The sequence below is a fragment of the Lycorma delicatula genome, chromosome 4 (genome assembly GCF_047948215.1).
Source record: "Lycorma delicatula isolate Av1 chromosome 4, ASM4794821v1, whole genome shotgun sequence".
Lineage (NCBI taxonomy): Eukaryota > Metazoa > Arthropoda > Insecta > Hemiptera > Fulgoridae > Lycorma > Lycorma delicatula.
This window is the reverse complement of record NC_134458.1, coordinates 97,279,299-97,299,774: the sequence shown is the minus strand read 5'-3', so window position 1 is coordinate 97,299,774 and position 20,476 is coordinate 97,279,299. Positions and strand designations below refer to the sequence as shown.

The 20,476-nt window shown below is 32.3% G+C and overlaps 1 protein-coding gene across 3 annotated transcripts in view; it reads right to left on the bottom strand.

Moving 5' to 3' along the window:
• CaMKI (Calcium/calmodulin-dependent protein kinase I) overlaps window positions 1-20,476 on the bottom strand; it is a 195,578-nt gene that overhangs the window by 162,990 nt on the left and 12,112 nt on the right. Inside the window, exon 1 of one of the 3 annotated variants that reach the window (XM_075363729.1) lies at window positions 12,614-12,670. The exons of the other annotated variants lie outside the window; for them this stretch is intronic. The gene's annotated coding sequence lies outside the window, so the exon portion shown is untranslated. Of the gene's footprint in view, window positions 1-12,613; window positions 12,671-20,476 lie in introns of those variants that run through there. 3 annotated transcript variants of the gene reach the window in all.

Below are 20,476 nucleotides of genomic sequence, written 5' to 3'. Positions count from 1 at the left end.
TGTAATAATAATAATCGCTCGAGTAATTTATTATAATGAAACTGCAATAATACCGATCGCATTAGTCACTAGATTACGTACAACCATAAGTATAATCAATTTATCAGTGAATAATGCGGTTAATAATTACCTAGAAGATTGCCTTTATAAGATATAATAAGATTTCACTATAAATTCTTAACAAACATTTTAAAATTAGAATATCTGATAACAGCATTGTTTAGTCGATTGTTATAATGAATATTGTTCTAATAAATGATGAGAAAATCATACAAAAGAAACTGTTAAGATTTTAACGAAGGTATTAAAAGTTTTGTAAGCAGAACTAAAACTACCTCAACAACCGCTTGCTACTCGTACAATAGATTCAAAGCTTATTTATTTTCATATCCGATATCCCAAGTTTTGATGTTTTACAACATAAAAAAAATTAAATGTTCCATAAAAAAAGAATTCTCAAGGCAAAAATATGTTTCTACAAGCAAAAAATACTACTGTGGTAGTAGTTTAACTGTACTGCAGACTGTAAATTTTAAAACTATATGCGTAAGAATAAAATTTTCCGTGTTGCGAAGAGAAAGTGTATATAGGTACTTTACCCTATCTACCACGGTTTTTAATATAATGTTGTTTCGTGATCCGTGTTTGGAATGCGTGTACGTGCAACGTGTTCGAGTGTGTGAAGCAGACTAAAGAAAATCAATTATCTCCTAGTATGTCCGGCATGAGAGGCTTGATTTTATTGCACAGGTCACCGCCTAGAACCGTTATACTTATGGTACATAATACACAAGTATATATATATGCCGGCCTCCGAGGCGCGAATGGTAGCGTCTCGGTCTTTCATCCGGAGGTCCCGTGTTCGAATCCCGGTCAGGCATGGCATTTTCACACGCTATAAATCATTCATCTCATCCTCTGAAGCAATAGCTAACGGTGGTCCCAGAGGTAAAAAAAGTATATATAACAGAATAATGATTTGAAAAACTTTTACTTTTTATTTTTTCCGCCGTTTATTAATTCCAGATCGGCTTAAAATCTGGAACAGGGTCAGATTTTCTTGGCCCAATTGTTATTACTACTAAAAAAATATAACAAAATTATCTTATTTAGTTTTTTTTTAACCTTTTGGCACTCAAAAACAGATTTAAACGTTTTATAAATATAACGACTTACAACGAATAAGAAAAGCTATATAAGCTGTTTAGTACAAAAATAATTTTGTTCATTCCTTTAAATTGCAAGTTTTTTTTTTAAATCATGGATATTTTTATTTTACTTTTTTTTTAATTTAATTTTTATTTAAAATATACATATATACTCCTGCAAAAAAAACTACCTTTATTTTTTTAAAGATAAACTTGCTCTTGATTAAAACAAAAAAATTAATACACAGAGAGATTAAGTACGAAACTACTACCAGACAATGAGATCTCTCTCCTATGTAGGAATGTTTTTCTTTAACTTTGAATTTTCCGACTAACAATTTTGATTTTTTTAACAACACTAAAATTAAGTATTTATATTAATATTCTAAATCAATCCAACACTGATGACAACGATAATGAGCAATGATTACGATAAAAAGTTAAAAAATCTTTAAATCGTATACGCAGACCGTAGAATTATTCGTTTAAAAGATCTATTAAAATTATTTAGAAAAAATTACAAAAAGATCACCAGAAAGACTCCCCCCGTTCATAAAATATAAATAAGTATATATTTTATTCTAGGTAATCAAGAATAAAGAGATTAAAAAAAATATGACAACAAAGTTGTTTACCTCGCCTAGCATTGCTTATTTATTCTTATATAGTGGAGAAATAATTATACATGAAAAACATTACGTAATTTTTTTTGGGGGTGGGGGTAATTTATTGTAAAATTATCATTATATGTTGAAATAAACCAAAAAAAAAGGTTTTAAGAATTTTAAAAAATCGGTATTTTTTTCTGCTCCCCACTTCCAAAATCACCTTCCAAGAATTTTTTTTAATTTTTCTACGTTTATTATGTTGAACAGAAGAAACTAAAAAAATTCCACTAAAAAATATACAACCAATAAAACGTTACCTAAGTTTTCTTTTTTCGTGGTGAGAGGTGAATTTTTATAACATTTTATTGTAATATTAGTACTAAAAATTTAAATAAACCCACAAACAAATTTGAAAAATCTATATTTTTAAACTTTGATCGGCTTTCCACCTCCAAAGTATTTATTTTCGCTTGCACTGCTATTATACCTAAGAAAACGTTTTTTTTTTTTAAATTCGGTTAAAGAATGTGCATAAATAAAAATACAGCTATTTTCGATTTTTGGTGAAAGGGGAATTTTTGATATGTTTTTTTTTTAAATGGTACGATACGTATGCACGCATGTGCATGGGGTTATGTTTGCAAAATTTTAAGAAAATTGACCCCAAGACCCCCCCCTCCCTGTAGATATTAACCTTAAACTTTTACCAAAAAATTACTCCATACACACGGCTTAGCTTCAAACACGCCAACGCCGTACGTACATACGAACATTAACCCCTACTTTTTTCTTTTTTTGTTTTCTGGGTCATGAAACGACTAGAAATAAAAAAAAAACCCATAGCTTATTTTATGAATGATTACGGAACTTTCCTTCTTGTAGCATAGCTCTAGAGCTGATGTCAGGAAAGTAAAAGGAGCGTTTCTTGTAATTACCTGAATGAATCAAGGAAAACTATGGTAAAAACTTGATCATAGCACCGCGTCACAAAATACAGAAACCAAAAATAGTATCGGTAAAGTCCATATTAATAATTTAAAATGTAAATAATAGCATAATAGTAAGTAAAATACGCTAATTAAATAAACAACAAAAATAATTTACAAGTCGTTAATGAAAACCATTTGAGCACTTATTCACATGTTAAAAACAGATGGAAAAATCTCAGGATTAAAATTTTTTTTCTAATTATTATTACTACTTAAAATGCATCAGTTTTCAATTTTACTTTGAATAAATTGGTAAGAATATCTTTTTTAATGGGTAGGTAATTTAATAAAAATGGAAACGGAAGTATAATATAACACTACCTCGTAAGATGATATATTCACATGTGTTTTCATATAACTCAGCAGAGTTATATGAAAACACATCTGGTTCGATAAAAGTGAATATTGATTTTAGCAAAGGTTGCTCGTTCATAAATATAAACACATGGGTAAGTTAAGATTTTTAATTAACTAGATATGAGCACCAGACAATAGTAAATAACAACGTATAAAAAAACTTTATATTAATGGCAATTTTTTTACATTCTAAGTATAGATTGAACACACATCAAAAAAGGGCATACGGATCGAATATAGAATTTCCATTTTTGAAGTCGGTTAAAAGTTTACACTCATATTAAATATATATATATTAAAAGTCACACACACACACAAAACACACGAGTATATATATGTGCATATATAGAAAAGAATATAGAAATGTTATATATTTTTTCCCAAATCACTTTTAACCTATTTTTATTAGAATATATTTTAACGGATCTCCAAAGAATTTATAGAAATTGCTACTGCGCCGTCAGATTTTCTAAGGAGCTGTCTTGGGAAAGAGGACCAACATTTCTTTACGTTTTGGAATCTCCTGAACACGATTCTGCAATGTTTATATAAATATGTAGGTTTTTTTGAAAGATTTTTTGTCCGCTTACTGGACGCAAGTCTTAACCGGTTTTCACAAAACTCGGTGGGGCGATGTAAACCTATCCGGAATAGATGCCCTATTGATTTTCAAGCGAATCGCTTCACAGAAATCGAAGTTGAAGGCAAAAACACTGGGTTTCGGATAAGTTTTCATGTCGTAACTTGAAGGGTGGCATGTTAGAAACCCAAAATTAGATTTTTGCGAGCACCATCAGGTGCGAGATGGTTTCCTAGAGGTCCCAAAACATCAAGTTTGTAACCTAAATCAGATTTTTACGAGTACCGCTAGGTGCGATCTAGTTTCGCTATAGTACTTTAGTTTCTCAATAATCCAAAATGTAATGCAAGAAGGAAAAGGGTAGATGTCGAATAAATCAGTTTTAATATTTTCAAATTGGTTTGGATCTATTTAAATCTTTTAATTTTTGTGATCACGACTCCAAAATCATACAAATTACAGATAATAGAATCAAAGCGGGTTGTCGGCAAGTAGCAGTGTTAAGCGATCGATACAGTCCCAACGCAATTTTGTGAAAAGGAGGAAGAAAAAAGTACACAAATATATAAGTATAATGTATTTATTGGAACGATACACAATACCTCGCATTATTATAAAAGAACAAATGATACTAGCATACATGGAATACAGAAAAAATCCCTTTCGGCACGCCGGAAGGCGAAGGTAGATTTCACCGGTGCTAAGTAGGAATAAAAAAAAAATCCACTTTAAAGTTAACTTCAAATTTTCTCAATACTGCAATGGTTGCATGTGAAAAAAGTTTCACTTATTTAGCATACGACAAGCCCCATCTTCTTACAATTCCAGCAACATTTAGGTCATGCCTTGCCGTAAGGGTTGGTTATATCAAAACTTGTTTCAGAAAAAATTTTAGGTGATGTTTAGAGGATCAAACACCACTTTAAACCGATTCAATACTGTGCCTATTAAGGGTCGTATAATTTCTTTTTGTCTTGAAACTCCATTTTTTCCACCCCCTGGGCCAATGGTCGGTGATATCAAGAAACTTTACTTACATAAGTTTTAGGCCTTTATCCAAAGAATAGCAAGAATTTTAAACGAATTCGATATTTTACTTAGTAAGAAAGTTATAGCGATATTTATTTTTTTCAAAAAAGCCCCCCCATTTCCACCCCCATGGTCCGATTTTGCCCATTAACGAACTTGTCCGAGATTTTTGATCTATATATATGTAGTAGCAAATTTAAAAATGATTGGGGCAAAATTACGGCAGTTATCGTGCCACAAGAAAGTGAAATATATATATATATGTTCCACCCGTTCCGTTATGCATAGACCCATTCCTGTTGATTTTTTGTAAGTTTCGGCCAGGCGGTAACCGGATCTGCGACAAGATTGCGGAAACTGTTTGAATTTGGCCCGCGGTATTTGAGCGATGTAGTTGAAACGACTCTTTCTGCGAATCTACGGAAATTCTGTTTCCTGTTCCGTAATTGTTGGATTGTAAGAAAAGCCTTAACTGAAGCTAAGCTCATTATCGGGTAAAGCCGGAGTTACTAATCATTCACAATAAATACAGTGCGCTTTCGAAAAGTAACAATACATCTGTCGTGCATTAATACAAATTCGTAATATCTATTTACCTCACTGTAGTTGTGAGAAATGGTCCCAATGAACATCCACACGTTTCTTCTTGTTCTCGAAATCTCTCAAAACTATTAATGTGGAATGTTTTCGGTGAAATCACGAATAGAAGTTTGAAGTTCCTGGAGGCTGTGGAAGTTTCCTCGATCAAAATTACTTTTTGAATAACCCCAGAAGTAAAATACCGGTGGGCTTAAGTCCGGAGAACGAGGTGGCCGCAACCCCTTAAAAATGATTCGATCTCCGAAAACCTCTTACAGAAACTTCATGGACTCCCTGGTCGTGTGCGCAGTCGCTACGTCTTGCTGAATCAAACAATTATTAATTTCATCCTTGGTTAGCTCTCCCGTGAAGCGATGAGTGATTTCATAATAACGAACTAAATTTCTGCAAATAACAGCGGGCATAATATTCTTTCTCCAGGATATTGCAATACAGAAAAAATATGCTATTAAAATTTATAGTTTAAAAATTTCCAATCTTTACTAAGAAACGAAACAAATTTTTTTTTTAATGACCGCCATACAGAAATCAACTATCCGACAAATTCTTTTAAACTCTTAAAAGACCGATAAAACTTTATTTTTAAAAACTATAATTGTATTTATATATAAGTATAATCTATTAAAGAAATTACGAAACGTTTAAATTACACTACTACTCGTACAAAAAAAAACAGAAAAATTCATAAGTATTTGCCGTAATCCCTACAAGTTTTCTTTGAATAGATTTAAATTTTTAAAAGTACCGCAGAAAAGATTTATAAAAAAGAACAAAAAAAATTAAAAGGTATTAAAAAATTAAAAAGTATTAAAGGAATTAAAAGGTATTTAAAAGTAAAACAAGTTTACGACGATTTAAAATTCAACTTTTCTATCGATCGCTTCGATTCATCGAAGACAAGCTTTGCGTTTCCCGACAACTATAATATTTATTTTATAAAATATACTTCAGAATATATATAACCGTGTTTACGAGTGTGTGAGTGTACTTACAAGATATATGTAAAATTCTGTGTTTTTTTTCACGTGTTCTGCACGTAAACACGAACCGGTTCCTAACAACTTTTTTTTTAATAAAATAAAAATCGCTTAGTAGAAGAAGTTTTAATAAAGAAGGAAAAGGTAATGTGACAAGTGTATAAGATAAAAAGAAACCGATTTTTGAAATTAGTTGTAAATATATAATTATATTTTTAAGGTAAAAGTAATTCAAGGAACCGTAAAATATTTTAAATAAGATAATTAGTAATAATCGCCTCAAATTAGCCGAGTTTACTTTTTCGCAATTTATATTAATAATAACTTACTCAACATACTACCAACACGTCCCACGATATATTAAAAACGCACGTTCACGAGAAAGTTACTGGAATGACGAATCGCAAAGGAGGACGACCTATTGTAATCACACTAAAAAAAAAAAGAAATCGACGAATGAAGATACAGACTTTATTATTCCTCTAAACTACCTACTGCTAAACGACATTTTAGTTTTGTTTTAATATAACGACAACGTTAATTACACTGTTATTAATAACAATGATATGTGTTAATGGCATAACAATAAACCGGTTACTTTAAACAAAGCCGTTTGTGTTGCTCCATGAAATAACGGTTAATATACTTCAACAATATATTATTCCATTTATAATCATAAATGCACTGATTCCGTAGTTATTTACTAATTAAATATAAGTGATATTAATGATGAAGAAAAGTACACAAATATATAAGTATAATGTATTTATTGAAACGATACACAATACCTCGCATTATTATAAAAGAACAAATGATACTAGCATACATGGAATACAAAAAAAAATCCCTTTCGGCACCCCGGAAGGCGAAGGTAAAAAAGTTTATTTGCAAACTTCACCACCGAATGTTAATTTCATTTATAAGATGAAGAGAGATTTATACAAATTAACAATTATTTTTATTTACTATAATAAAAACATTATATCACTGTCGATCGATTATTTTGTACATACGAAATGAAGGTAAAAAAAAAAATACGGCGCTAAACTAAAAATATTTATATCGTTACTTTTTTTTTCAAAACGTTTAGGAATCCTTAAAGTGTCTAGTTTTTTTCTATTTTTAACCTAACCTAATTTAAAATTAATTAAAAATGTTATAACAAAATATAACCAGTATTTTCTTCACTAGATGGATATTTTTGAACCCTGTGTTTTCCTTTCCTACATTTTAAAAAGTAATAGATATTTCAATTTCGGTCAAAACGATTTTATTTTTAAAAAATTAATAATATTAAAAAAACTGATACGTTTTTATTGACGTGTGAATCCATATACAATAGTTAAAAATAACGAATATTACGAAGACGAAGAAATAGTATTTTGAAAAGAAAAATTATTTTAAAATCGCTGAGAAAAGACAAGAAATGTAACGAATATTTTAAAACAATTATAGCAAAGAGTGTTGTAAAATAAAAATTAAAAAAAACAATAATAGCTTTAATTTTTTTTTTAGTCTTATAAAAAAAAAATCATACTTTTAGGTATAATTTTTTTTTCTACTTGGCGTGCCATATCTTTGCCGATAAGTTTGAAGTTTAACAACTCAATTATAACGGTAAAAAATCGAGAGTGGTTTTAATTTAATCTATTTAAACTATGTAATGTTTGCCTTTTTTTTTTCAAAAAAAGAGAACAAAATTAAAACCTTTTATAACTACTATTTAACTAAACTCGACTTAGTCAACAAACAAGAAAAAAAATGTAATAACTGAATTTTTCTCATTGTTTCTATCAAATTTTGACACTTTTGGAACGAACTATAACTATCTTCCTCAAAAAAAAGTTATTTCAGTCAGGAATATTTATTTTTAAAAACTAAATAACAGCCATCGTTTAGATATGGCGACCAATTAAAATCTGTATAGTAATGAATAAATAAGCGTTATTGCGACATAAATGATATCTGTAAACAGCATTATTAAATATTTTGTTTCAGACCGCGCGAAGAATAGCTATAACAAAATAAGCCGGTAGGTATATCGTCATGGAGGACCACTGATAAAGTGTTTGGGACTCCCGCTCCCTGGATCTTCGATGAGCACGTTGTTTGGCATCGCCTATTGGTATAAGGGTGCGGTAGAGCGGATTGTCTTCTTCATCTACCAGAGTGCGCTGTATGTAAAGAACAGAGGATACAGATCCTGTCCAGCACAAGGATCAAGTATACATGGGGAAGGCCGGGAAAGAACAGCTTGTATGCGGAAGTAGCAGGGGTCCTCGGATCGCTGCCATCGATAAGGTATGTGAGACTCCTGACCCGGTTTTCAGTCACCCGTGTGGTGAGCAACGCGTCCCGGGTTAATGCCATCGAGGCGGGTACTGGGGCGTGTTGTTTCATAGGGGGAGTTTTTTTAGCGAGTCCCCGTCTCTGACAGGAACCTCACACACCCAGTAACGCGAGCTGCTGGGCGTCTGGGCGAAGACATTTCCTCCTCCTGTGCAAAAAAAAAATGTATATCGTCTTATGAACAGCCTTTCAAAATATAAGATGTTACATCTTACATCATCTTCAGCACTGCAATTATTTAAAGAGAATTTTGACTCCCAAATAACATCTAATCCGGCGTCGTAATTTAGTTACTTTTAATTGCTGTTCACATTTTCTTATTCTTATCAAAACAAATATACATTCTTTTTATTTTTATTTGACAAATATTTCAGAATAAAATGGCTAAAAAGACCGATAGATGGAAAACCACTGACTGAAAAGCACCCGAAATGGCGTTTTACATTCAGATTTTTTGTGGTTTCACACGATCGTGTAGTCATGTAAAGTTAATAAGTTACAAAAAAAGAGTACTTTTCATTAATTAATATTTTTTACAGATAAATTGGAGTAATAAAATGAAATTGCATCAGTTAAAGGAAAATTGATCGGGGGATAAAATAAAGACTACTCGCCATTTTACATCCTAATTATGAAACGAGCTTTTAAGCAAAGATATAGTGCGCCAAGCTTAGGAGCATGTATTATGAAACTTAAAGTTTACTAGCATAAAAAGGAAGTAACACTGTTATTTTTAATTCTTATACTGAAAACAATTACACATACAAGTCATTATTATTATTTTTTTTCATTTTTAACGTTTATTATATACTTATTAATTGTATTATTGTCCGTACTAAAAACTATTGTATAGTATAGTCTATTGTATTATGATCTATAGTATTTTACACAATGAAATACATTTTCATCAGCAAAAGAACACAATATATTTGTTATTTTACTGATAGTTCGTTATTTTGCTTCATATCTACTATTGAAACAAAAACAATAAAAAACTAAAATATTTAACAGGGCTATATGTTAAGCATAATCCACTGTAATTTTAAATTTAAAAATAATTATCCCTTTCAGCACGCCGGAAGGCGGAGGTAGATTTAACCGGTGCTAAGTAGGGAAGAAAAAAGATTTCCACCTTAAAGTTAAGAAAAACTTCAAGTTTACTCAATACGACAACAGTTGCATGTGAAAAATGTTTCACATGTTTAGCATACGACAAGCCCCATCTTCTTACAATTCCAGCAACATTTTGTTCATCCCTTTCCGTAAGGGTTGGTCATATCAAAACTTGTTTCAGAAATAGTTTTAGGTAATGTTTAGAGGATCAAACACTACTTTAAACCGATCTAATACTGTGCTTATTAAGGGACGTATAATTTTTTTTACCTTGAGACTCCATTTTTTCCACCCCCTAGGCCAATGGTCGGTGATATCAAAAAACTTTACTTAATAAGTTTTAGGCCTTTATCCAAAGAATAGTAAGAACTTTAAACGAATTCGATATTTTACTTAGTAAGAAAGTTATAGCGATATATTTTTTTTTCGAAAAAGCCCCCCCCCCCATTTCCATCCGCATGATCCGATTTTGCCCATTAACGAACTTGACCGAGATTTTTGGTCTATATTTTATGTAGTAGCAAATTTAAAAATGATTGGCGCAAAATTACGGCAGTTACCGAGTCTACAAGAACGTGAAACATATATACTTTTAAGCTGACGGTGTGGTTTTGGGGTGTGAGGGATGTGAAACGCGAAGTTATGTCGAAATTTTCCGGAAGTCGAATCATGGTACCCATTACAATAGGTAGCTTTCTTATGAAATCTACCTAAAATACCAGAAAATATCATTTAAAATTGTAGACATTAATTAAATTTTCATCATAAAATAGAATTTATTAATGTAATATTTATTTACTAGATCGTGCTAGTACAGACTGTTAAAAATACATGACCAAGACTTAAGTCACTTTTACATGAAAGTTACTGTACATTTCCCGTAATAAACCCATATATTTAGATAACTAACTTTATTTTTCAAATCGCATTACATCCAGTAACGGCTAATTTTAATAGATAAACACTCTTTTTATTTTAGTAACAGATATTATTTTAATAATTGACGATAATCGTAATAACGCTGATTAAAAAATAACAAAATCGGGAGAGAAAAATGATCAGTATTTAACACTTTTTTTCTCATACAGACTTAGGTAACTAAAAAAGGGACTGTTATTTTGTTTTGCTAGATTTATTTTTTAATAAAATAAATTAATAAAAACAAAGATTGATATTTTTTTATTATAACTCAAGCGAAAAATTAACTTGAATTCATCGGCAAAAAAACGTAAGTACAATAAAGTTCATAATTTATATCGGAATTGTTAAACAGAGTTTAAAACACTTGTTTACGATTTTTTAACCGAGCATTTAATTGTAATAAACGCGTTTTTAAATAGGCGATTAAATACAATATTTAAACAAGTGTTTATTAAAACTTACTCAGGGATCGAACGCGACATTAAATCGACTTAATGAAGTAATCGATAGTTCTTATAATAATTAAATTATTATTTTTATATAATAAAGATAACTCCACAGATAATATTTCTAATAATAACGTTAATTCGAAATCGATCTTTAACCCGTTTAAGGTCGGTTACAAAATAATGACCCGATAACGTTCGTCAGTGTGATTTTTCTAACCATAACTAATTATTATTTACACCAAAATACTTAAATGACGTAAGAAAATAAATTTATTTACGCCATTAGCCGAAAGAACATCTATTTGTTTCAATTATCGTTCGTTTATAATCTAAATATTCAAATCAATTTAAAATTAAAATTCCATATTTAAACTTCTTTATCAGTTACATTTACGCCATAAAACTTCCTAATTTACGTCATCTGAACATAGAAGTTAACACTTATAAAAAAGAAGACCGAGGAATTTATATAAAATCTACTACACTATATCTCTCGTTAAAGAACCACAATAATTATTATTCAGGACGACACTTTTAATTTAGAAAGATAAAGGGCTGACAGGTAATTTATTTTAAAGCAGAAAATAAAACAACATCAAATAGCACGATAACCAAAGCATTTTTTTACAATAGGTTCTCGAAAAAATAATGGTCTCATTATAATGAGTTCTTTAAAAGTGCCTATATACTTAAAAATATTTTTAAATTATTTTTGCCAGTAAAAATTTAAATAGGCCGTAAAATATATTTCTATAAGTAATTTGTGCGGTCGATCTAATTATAGAGATTACTTTTTCATATTATTATTGTTATATTTTGATATGTAAATGCTGTTAATGAAAAACTGTGTGCAATGGCACACGGTGTTAAAATTATTCACGTGTTAAAATTTTACTATTTAAAAAACAGTTTTTTCGCTGAATATTCAGAGATGATTTTAACTTCAAGTCGATTTAATTGCTTTTAAGTCAAATTTTCTTATACGAGTAAGCAAATGAGGTGCGATTTCCATGTGCTTAATGTAATTTTACCGCGACTATCAATAGAATCACTAGTGTAAATCTATTGTACATCATAATTGTACTTTTTATTTTAAAGCTTAGCAATATCATACGTAAATATCGCTAAGTTTTTAACTAAAATACAATCATTTGTATTTGCTAAACCGGATTAATAAACGCGCTTTGAAGTTCAATGAAAGCGCTTTAAACATATAGAGTAAGATAAAAAGCTAAAGTTACGAACTTTTTTAAATTACCGAATTTTTATTTTTAAAATTTTTAATAAAAGTATAAATTATATAAAAGTTATCAGATTTAAAGCAACTTTGGAAACCCGCAGTATTCTAAATATTATTAAATTACCCGATAATAACTTAAAGTAATGATTTACAAGTCAAGAATCTTCTTTAAAAAACTTTTTCTTAAACGGACAATAAAGAATTATAATAGTAAAATTAAAAAAATATAAAATTCCTATTAATTAAAACTCACTAAAATGCCTATTTATCGACGTATATGCTTTATTGAATTGCCCTCGGGAATCACACTCTGATAAAGCTGTAGACAAAAATGAAAGAATTATCAGTAGAGGTTATATATATATATATGGAGATATACTTGTTTTATCAATATTTAAAAAAAAATAAAAGAAACTAATTTCGTATTTGATACTATTCCCTTGAATTGAAATGATATATAGCAAAAGAAAAATACTTGTCGAAAATTGTTATTCTAACATGGTCGGTTCTTGGCCTGAGAAGGCGCAAACAATCCTGTAATGCGTGAAAAATTGTTAATACAACAAAAAAAGAACACAAGGAAGGTTGAAGACATTCCTAGGTCGACGATTTCACAGCCGAAAAGTAAAAAACACAGCTTCATGCTCTCGACTGCTCGATACATATTTTCCAGTCACCGTTGTCGTTGTATTCTAATTAACAACACGCCACGGCCTAGCGATTCAAGGACCTTTATGTATCTAAAGGAGGTTTGAAAATCCGGCTCTATCCTGTAAGCAGGAGATCGGACTTTCTTTACAGCTTCTGGATAGGTAAACAGGCAGACCGCTCCCAAAAAACCGTAAAAATACCAAGGACGTGGTAACTCAAATAGGTTCCGATGTCCGTAACACGAATCCAGTTATAGTTTGCCAAAAATTATGAATATTACCGGGGTCGAACCGATCGAGGCTAAGGGAGAAGCACGAATAATATCCCGAAAAGGGTCCGCGAAAGGAGAGACGTAAAATCTTAACCGAATGAGATAGTTGTATCAGTCCCGCGTAAATTTCTCGCAAAACCGAACAGAATTGAACGGAACGTAACCGATCATCAATCGTACGTTGACCGGTCAAATATAAGCTACAATAAACTGTTTTCCCTCGAGATACAGAACCAGTCTCCTGAGAATAGAGTGTGGATTCTACAGCTTCATCCGATTTAAGAGTTGTTTGCGTGCGGAAGTAATCAAATCAACTAAAAAACTGTTCAGCCATATCTCCATCCCGTAAGAGGATAATGTAACATTCCACAGGGGCAAAAACAAGAAGTACAACGAGTCGATCATTTTAATTTTATTTTAGTGCCACGTTTTTTTTATTTTTTATACCCAGTAAAAAAAGTTTCGATACCGTATTTTATTTTTTTGTTGATCTCAATAACAAAAAAACAAGCGTATATTTTAATTAGTACTGAATAAAGACGCTACCATGACGAATAATAAGAGAAGAAAATGTAGGAAGGTATGATACAAAAGAACAGAAATTGAACTAAAAATTATTTAAGTACGAAAAACAAATTACTGTTTAATATGTACAAAGGTATTCTGACGCTATCTGCAACTTCATAACATGACAACCTGAAAAAGCAAAAAGAGAAAGTTTTAGAAGTCACAAACGGCCTGAAAGAAAATTATGTAAAAAACCATCGTTCATGTCGGTATTTTTTTTATCGGTTTCTCCACTTTGAGACCGGACCGGCTTTAATATGAACACAGCCCAAAGGGAGAATCAGGAGGAATTATTCATCCCTTCTGCAGTTCCTCTACCATCTTCATACAGATGATCTTGACCGACATCATGCACACCGCGAGCCACGCCCGATCTATCGCCGTAATGTAATGTTATTTGGGGTGAGCCGAATTCTCATGATCACGCTTCCCCTTGCTGCAAGAACCGAACATTCCGTTATATTTCCATAAATATTCATTTTATCAAAATTTATGTTATTTTCTAAAATATTAAACCTTTTATTTTTAACAAAATGACGTTTCATTTTTAAAATCGGTTCACAAATACCCGAGTTATGGCTGAAAATTGTTGTTGTAATTTTGTGTTTGTTTTCTGTCTCCACATTACGTTCAATTCCATTAAATTTTTTTTTTCCAGTACAGTAAATTAGTATCAGATTAAGTAATAATTTTCTCACAATAATAGACCTAATAATTATGGCACAAAATTACATACGTTTTCTCCCATAACTCGACTATTTGTTAACCGATTTTAAAAAATCAAATATCATTTTCTTCAAAATAAAAGGCTTAATATTTTAGAATAACATAAATTTTGATAAAACTAATATTTATGGAGATATAGCAGATTGAAAAATAAGCATGGCCGCCATTTTGTAATTTGTGAAATTTTTTAAGTCCTGATTCGTTGCTAATTTTTAAACTTTATTACCAAGACGCTTACCAAATATTAACACGATTCATCTATCCGAACTTGAGATATAAATTTTTATATAAAAATATAAGATGGCGGACATGGGGAGAACGAAGGAGAAATTGCCATTTTCCTAAGAATATTTTTTTTAGTTTTGCAAGTAAAATCCGAAAAATTATAGCCAGTCCACTAGTTTAGAAACACTGTATATATTTTTTTTTCTTTTCCTAACGTATACTAAAATTTAATCGAACGATATTACCCCATTTAATTCTGATAGAAATTAAAATCTGGTGTCAGCTTGGAAGGAAGGACCAAAAGACATTTCCTTTCCTTCACAATAAACCTGAACTTATTTTTAATTTACTTCTTTGATGGCCAATTAATAATTTAAAATAAAACTATTTAATTAATTCAATTTCATTAACAGTGATTTTTACTTCGATCAGAAATTCTAATATTTATTTGCAATTAATAAAATTAATTAAATATGGGATCCTGTTATTACATATTTGGCAACACAAATTACTTTCTATATTTTAATTAGTTGATACTGTCATAATTCACTATGCCGTACAGTTAATAGTAAAATAATATGTTTTATACGCCATTAATCGCAAATAAACATAACAAAATTAAACATCTATAAATATTTCTAAAAAAAAATTTCACTTTACGTGGCAGTTAGAAGCGATTGGTTATCGTTATTATTATCATTTGGAATATTTTTTCAACTGAAAATGTACAAAAACGCCACGACTTGTATGTGAGCATGAAATTACACGACAAAAATTCCAGACTTCAATACCTGGAATCGAAATCACAATATTTCGATCTAGATACTAGTACTGACTACTACTACACTAACTTTGCATATATATATATATATATATATATATATATAATAAAATTAAGATGTAGCAAATTAAAATGTAGGGTAAAAGAAATTAATCTACAAACTTCCATTAAAATCGGTTCAGTCATATTATTGTTTTTGTCCTTCATGATCAAATAAACACTTTAAAATCGATTAATTGCTTCAATTTTGTATTAAAAAGTAAAAATTATCATAAGCGTATTCAAAAAACGATAAAACAACACAATCTCTTATTTGCGACCATCCGTAGGCTGTTAAGACAATAATTCCTGATGACTTACCCGCCAATCATAAGAACTTCTGCTCGCCATATTATCAATATTTCATATTGATAATTTTAATTGTATTTTATTTATACAAAGATAAATTTTATTCATCAAAGACGCACTTTTAAGATAAAAAAACATAACCAACCGGTTACAAAACATTTTTCTCTGAGATCTATGTATAATATTTTTACTGGTACCTAAAAAAAATATGTCAGCAGAACGGTATCGTATTGATAAAATACGACGCATCATAGTATGTATATGCCTTTTAAAAAGCGTACAATACTATTTATATATTTTTGATTTCAACCAAATATTTGAACGTTTAACTATAAATAGGATGTAATCCCGACAATTCTGCGTTCTACAAAATCCAGTTTTTTTTTACTCAAAATTTATTGTTTTTTTTAACTACAAAACTGCATACACTTCAAATAAATAAAAAAATACAATTATATAATAATTTTCTAAATATGCATTTGGTTTAGAAAACAAAATAAAAAATATTACACGCTAAAAGTTGCACATGCTGAACACACAAGTTCGCGCCTATCTTTCGGATTACGAATGTTTTTGAAGACAAAAAGTCTTCAAAATATTAAGAAGAAAGCGATTTTTTCGTTTTTTAATTTTATAGTTTTAAAGTATCATACTTTTTAAATGCGAATTTGCGAATTTTGATTTACTATTCGGTTTACGGATGTATCACAAAAAAATAAAAACATCTCTCGATAAAAAAACCATGCCAGATATATTTAAGATGAGAACGATTCGAATTCTGAGAGCGATAATAAAATTTTTAGAAAGAAAAAGGGAATCCACTCTCTGCTTGAACTGTAAGTTTATGTGATGAGCCGAGACTTTGTTTAATTTTCAACCGAAATTCAATCTTTAATTATTCATTACGTACAAATAATGAAGAATCAAAGTCTCTTTTAATTACATCAGTGTTTGACCTTTTTATATTTATTAGCTTCGATTTGAAATACACAAAACTTTAAAATATAGTGTAAAGGCTAGAGAAAATAATGCACAAATTAAAGGCGTTCTGACAAAAGCGACTCTAGCTTTCAAGAAAGCTCTCTAGCTTTCTTGCAAATAAATAGTATGTTATTATCAAATACAGACCCAAGAATTAAAAATAAATGTTTGCGTCGAGTGTGGCGATTAACGGTAGCGCAACGTGACTAATAATAAAATCAGAAGGGAAAACAATAGAAATATGGTATTTACTGGAGGAGATTGAAAATTAGGTGGGAAGATAACAACTCTAACGAAGGGATTTTTATATGAACAGAAGTGAAAGAAAGTTTTTGGCAGAATCCTGTAAGAAGACAACTAGGCCGGTAGGCTTTGCGTTAAACCCACCGGGTTGGTCTAGTGGTGAACGCGTCTTCCCAAATCAGCTGGTTTGGAAGTCGAGAGTTCCAGCGTTCAAGTCCTAGTAAAGCCAGTTATTTTTACACGGATTTGAATACTAGATCGTGGATACCGGTGTTCTTTGGTGGTTGGCTTTCAATTAACCACACATCTCAGGAATGGTCGACCTGAGACTGTACAAGACTACACTTCATTTACACTCATACATATCATCCTCTGAAGTATTATCTGAACGGTAGTTACCGGAAGCTAAACAGGAAAAAGAAAGAAAGGCTTTGCGTTAAAATTTTCAGGTTTCGGTAATTTAGTAATAGAGGGACCTGTAGAAGGAAACCCTTTAGAGGAAGAAATATCGGATTACATGAAACTGATAATTCAAGATTTAAGAGGTATTATATAACGTAAGATTAAAAAATTAACGGAGAATAGAAAAAAAAGAAACTGAGAATAGCATCAACTAGTCAACTCAAGGAAAAACTTCGTGCAATTAATTTTTTTCGTTTCATTTCCGTACAATAAATTTTGTTTTAACGTAAAAAGAAAATGTGTATATATATATATACTTTTTTTTTTTGCCCTACATCCCCGAGCCGGACATCTAATTAAGTATACTCGACTCGGGGACGTGTCCTTTCCGTATCTTTTAATTGCCTGCCTCTAATCTCCAACGTAAGAACCAGGCCCGGCTATGCCGTTCCCAGCCCCCCCGCCGGAGACCGGGTCTCGGTCTTTCCTTTTGCCAGCCTCAAACCTACGGCGCAGGAGCCGAAGCCGCCAAAGCGTATCCGGGAACCCACACCGTCGGCCGGGTCTCGGTCTTTTCATTCATTCGCACCTATCGGACCCCAGGAGTCCCCGCTCCATCACGGGAACCCACACACCAGGGCATGTGAGCCCTCAGGAACGGGGCTGTCCGCCCAGCCCTACTATAAACTACACCCCTCAGTATCCCAGTCGTCTTGCCTCATCTTCTTTTATTCTGATAACTGTTCTTGCAAATATTGCAAAATTATTCCAGTTTCCGGACATAGCCAAGAGCCACTCCGAGAGCTGCTCCGGTCGGGTATGCATCAGTCCTGCATTTATACGTTGTTCCTCCCATCGTCTGCACTCAAAAATAGTGTGTTCGGCATCGTCAACCGCATCGCAGTAACAACAGATTGGTCTCTCCTGCCAAACCTATGCAGGTATTGTTCAAATGCACCATGTCCCGACATGAGTTGCGTTGTATGGTAATCTAATTCACTATGAGAGCGATCTAGCCAAGCATCCAGGTCCGGGATAATTCTTCTTGTCCATGCGGCCACTGCTGAACCCGCCCATACCACCTTCCATTGTTCTCGTATAATAGAACTGGCCTCATCTTTGGCTACACCGGACGCCCTTAGTTTTCGTCCTTTAATCTACAATTCTATCGGGAGCACCGAAGAAAGCACGCACAGTGCATCATACGATAACGTTCGGTACCCCGAAACTACCCCCAGAAGCGACTTCCTATGACTGCTAGTCAGTTTTCTTCTGTTGCGCTGAACATTAACCGCATCAGCCCATACCGGGCCGGCGTACAACAGAGACGACGTTATCACCGAGGTGATAAGCCGCCTCTTCGACGCACGTGGAATTCCTTGTCCCGCAAAGAGACCTCGCATGGCACGGATTGTTGTTTCCACTCTGTCACAGATCATGGCCACATGGCTGGAGTATTTGAGATGTTTATCCAGTAACACCCCTAGATATTTAGCCCTTTCCACCTCAACAATTGCCTCTCCTCTCAGGTGCAGATTTAATCTTCTGAGTATCCTCCTACCAGTGAAGAGGATACCCTTGCATTTGGAAGGAGAGACCTCCAAACTGTTGTTGACGAGCCATTCATTAACTATTTCTAAGGTAATATTCCCCTTGTCCTCCACTTCATCTAAGGTACTGGCCTCCACTAGTAGCGAGATGTCGTCCGCGTATCCTACGACATTCACCCCCGGCGGGAATTGAAGTCGGAAAATTTCATCATAGAAGATGTTCCAAAGTAGGGGTCCGAGTACAGACCCCTGCGGGACACCACCGAAAATCTGATGACTTATCACACCATCCACCGTATTGATTTCAGTTCGTCTCTCTTATAGATAGCTGGCTACTTGCGTCACTATGTACTCACTTATATTTTTTTCTTTGAAGTGCCCTCAATATAGCTGGCCAAGGTACCGAACCGAAAGCATTCCTTATATCCAGGAGTATCATTAGCGGGATTCGCCTGGTTCTCCAAGTTCCAGCCCTCATCGCAGCAGCCCATGAAACTACTTTGTTGATGGCGTTAATAGTTGACCGCCCCCGCCTAATGCCAAACTGATTCTCATGGAGGAGGTTGTTGTTTTCCAGCTCCTCAATTAGTCTATTAGCGATGAGCCTCTCCACGACTTTTCCCATAATATTAATGAGACTTATAGGGCGATATTCGAGAGCCCCTGGAACTGACTGTTGTTTGGGCAAGAAAACAGTTCTTGACGCTTTCCAGCAAGCAGGAAAAAAGCAATGCTGGACCCCATAACTCGCAATATCTGTCATCTCCCACGGGATGACGGACATCAGACCCCTAAATATATATATATATTTAGAATACACTTTTAGATATATAAATGTTTCTTATTTGTTATCTAAATTAAGTTTCATTTAACAAGTGTAGGATTGTTACCAGTTAGGTAGAAGGAGATGTAACTCCTTATATAAATTGTGATAGAAACCGACGCAGAAATTATTTCTGTAAAAGCTGCTTCGGAAATACTCCTAAAGACGTTTGAATTTAGAACTTAATAAATTTATATCAACCCACTGCGACTCAGGTGTCTGGAGGACGCCGCATCCAGTGCAATAAGTGAATAGAAAATAAATCGACGATTTAATAGGTATAAAAGAAAAAAAACAATTTCCGGCTAATCCTGATTAGCCGGAAATTGTTTTTTTATACCTACCCCTTTTACCAGGGTAAAAGAAAGAAATGATTTTAAAACAAGACTGAAGGACGGGACGTCACAAAGTTAGAAAATAATGTGAAGAAGATATATGGATTACATTTTTAATCGATTTATTTTAATTGAAAACCAGAAAAAATTAGATTTTAAAACAATCAAATTTCACACTCGTAAACAATTTATTTATTTTTTTTTTATTTACGA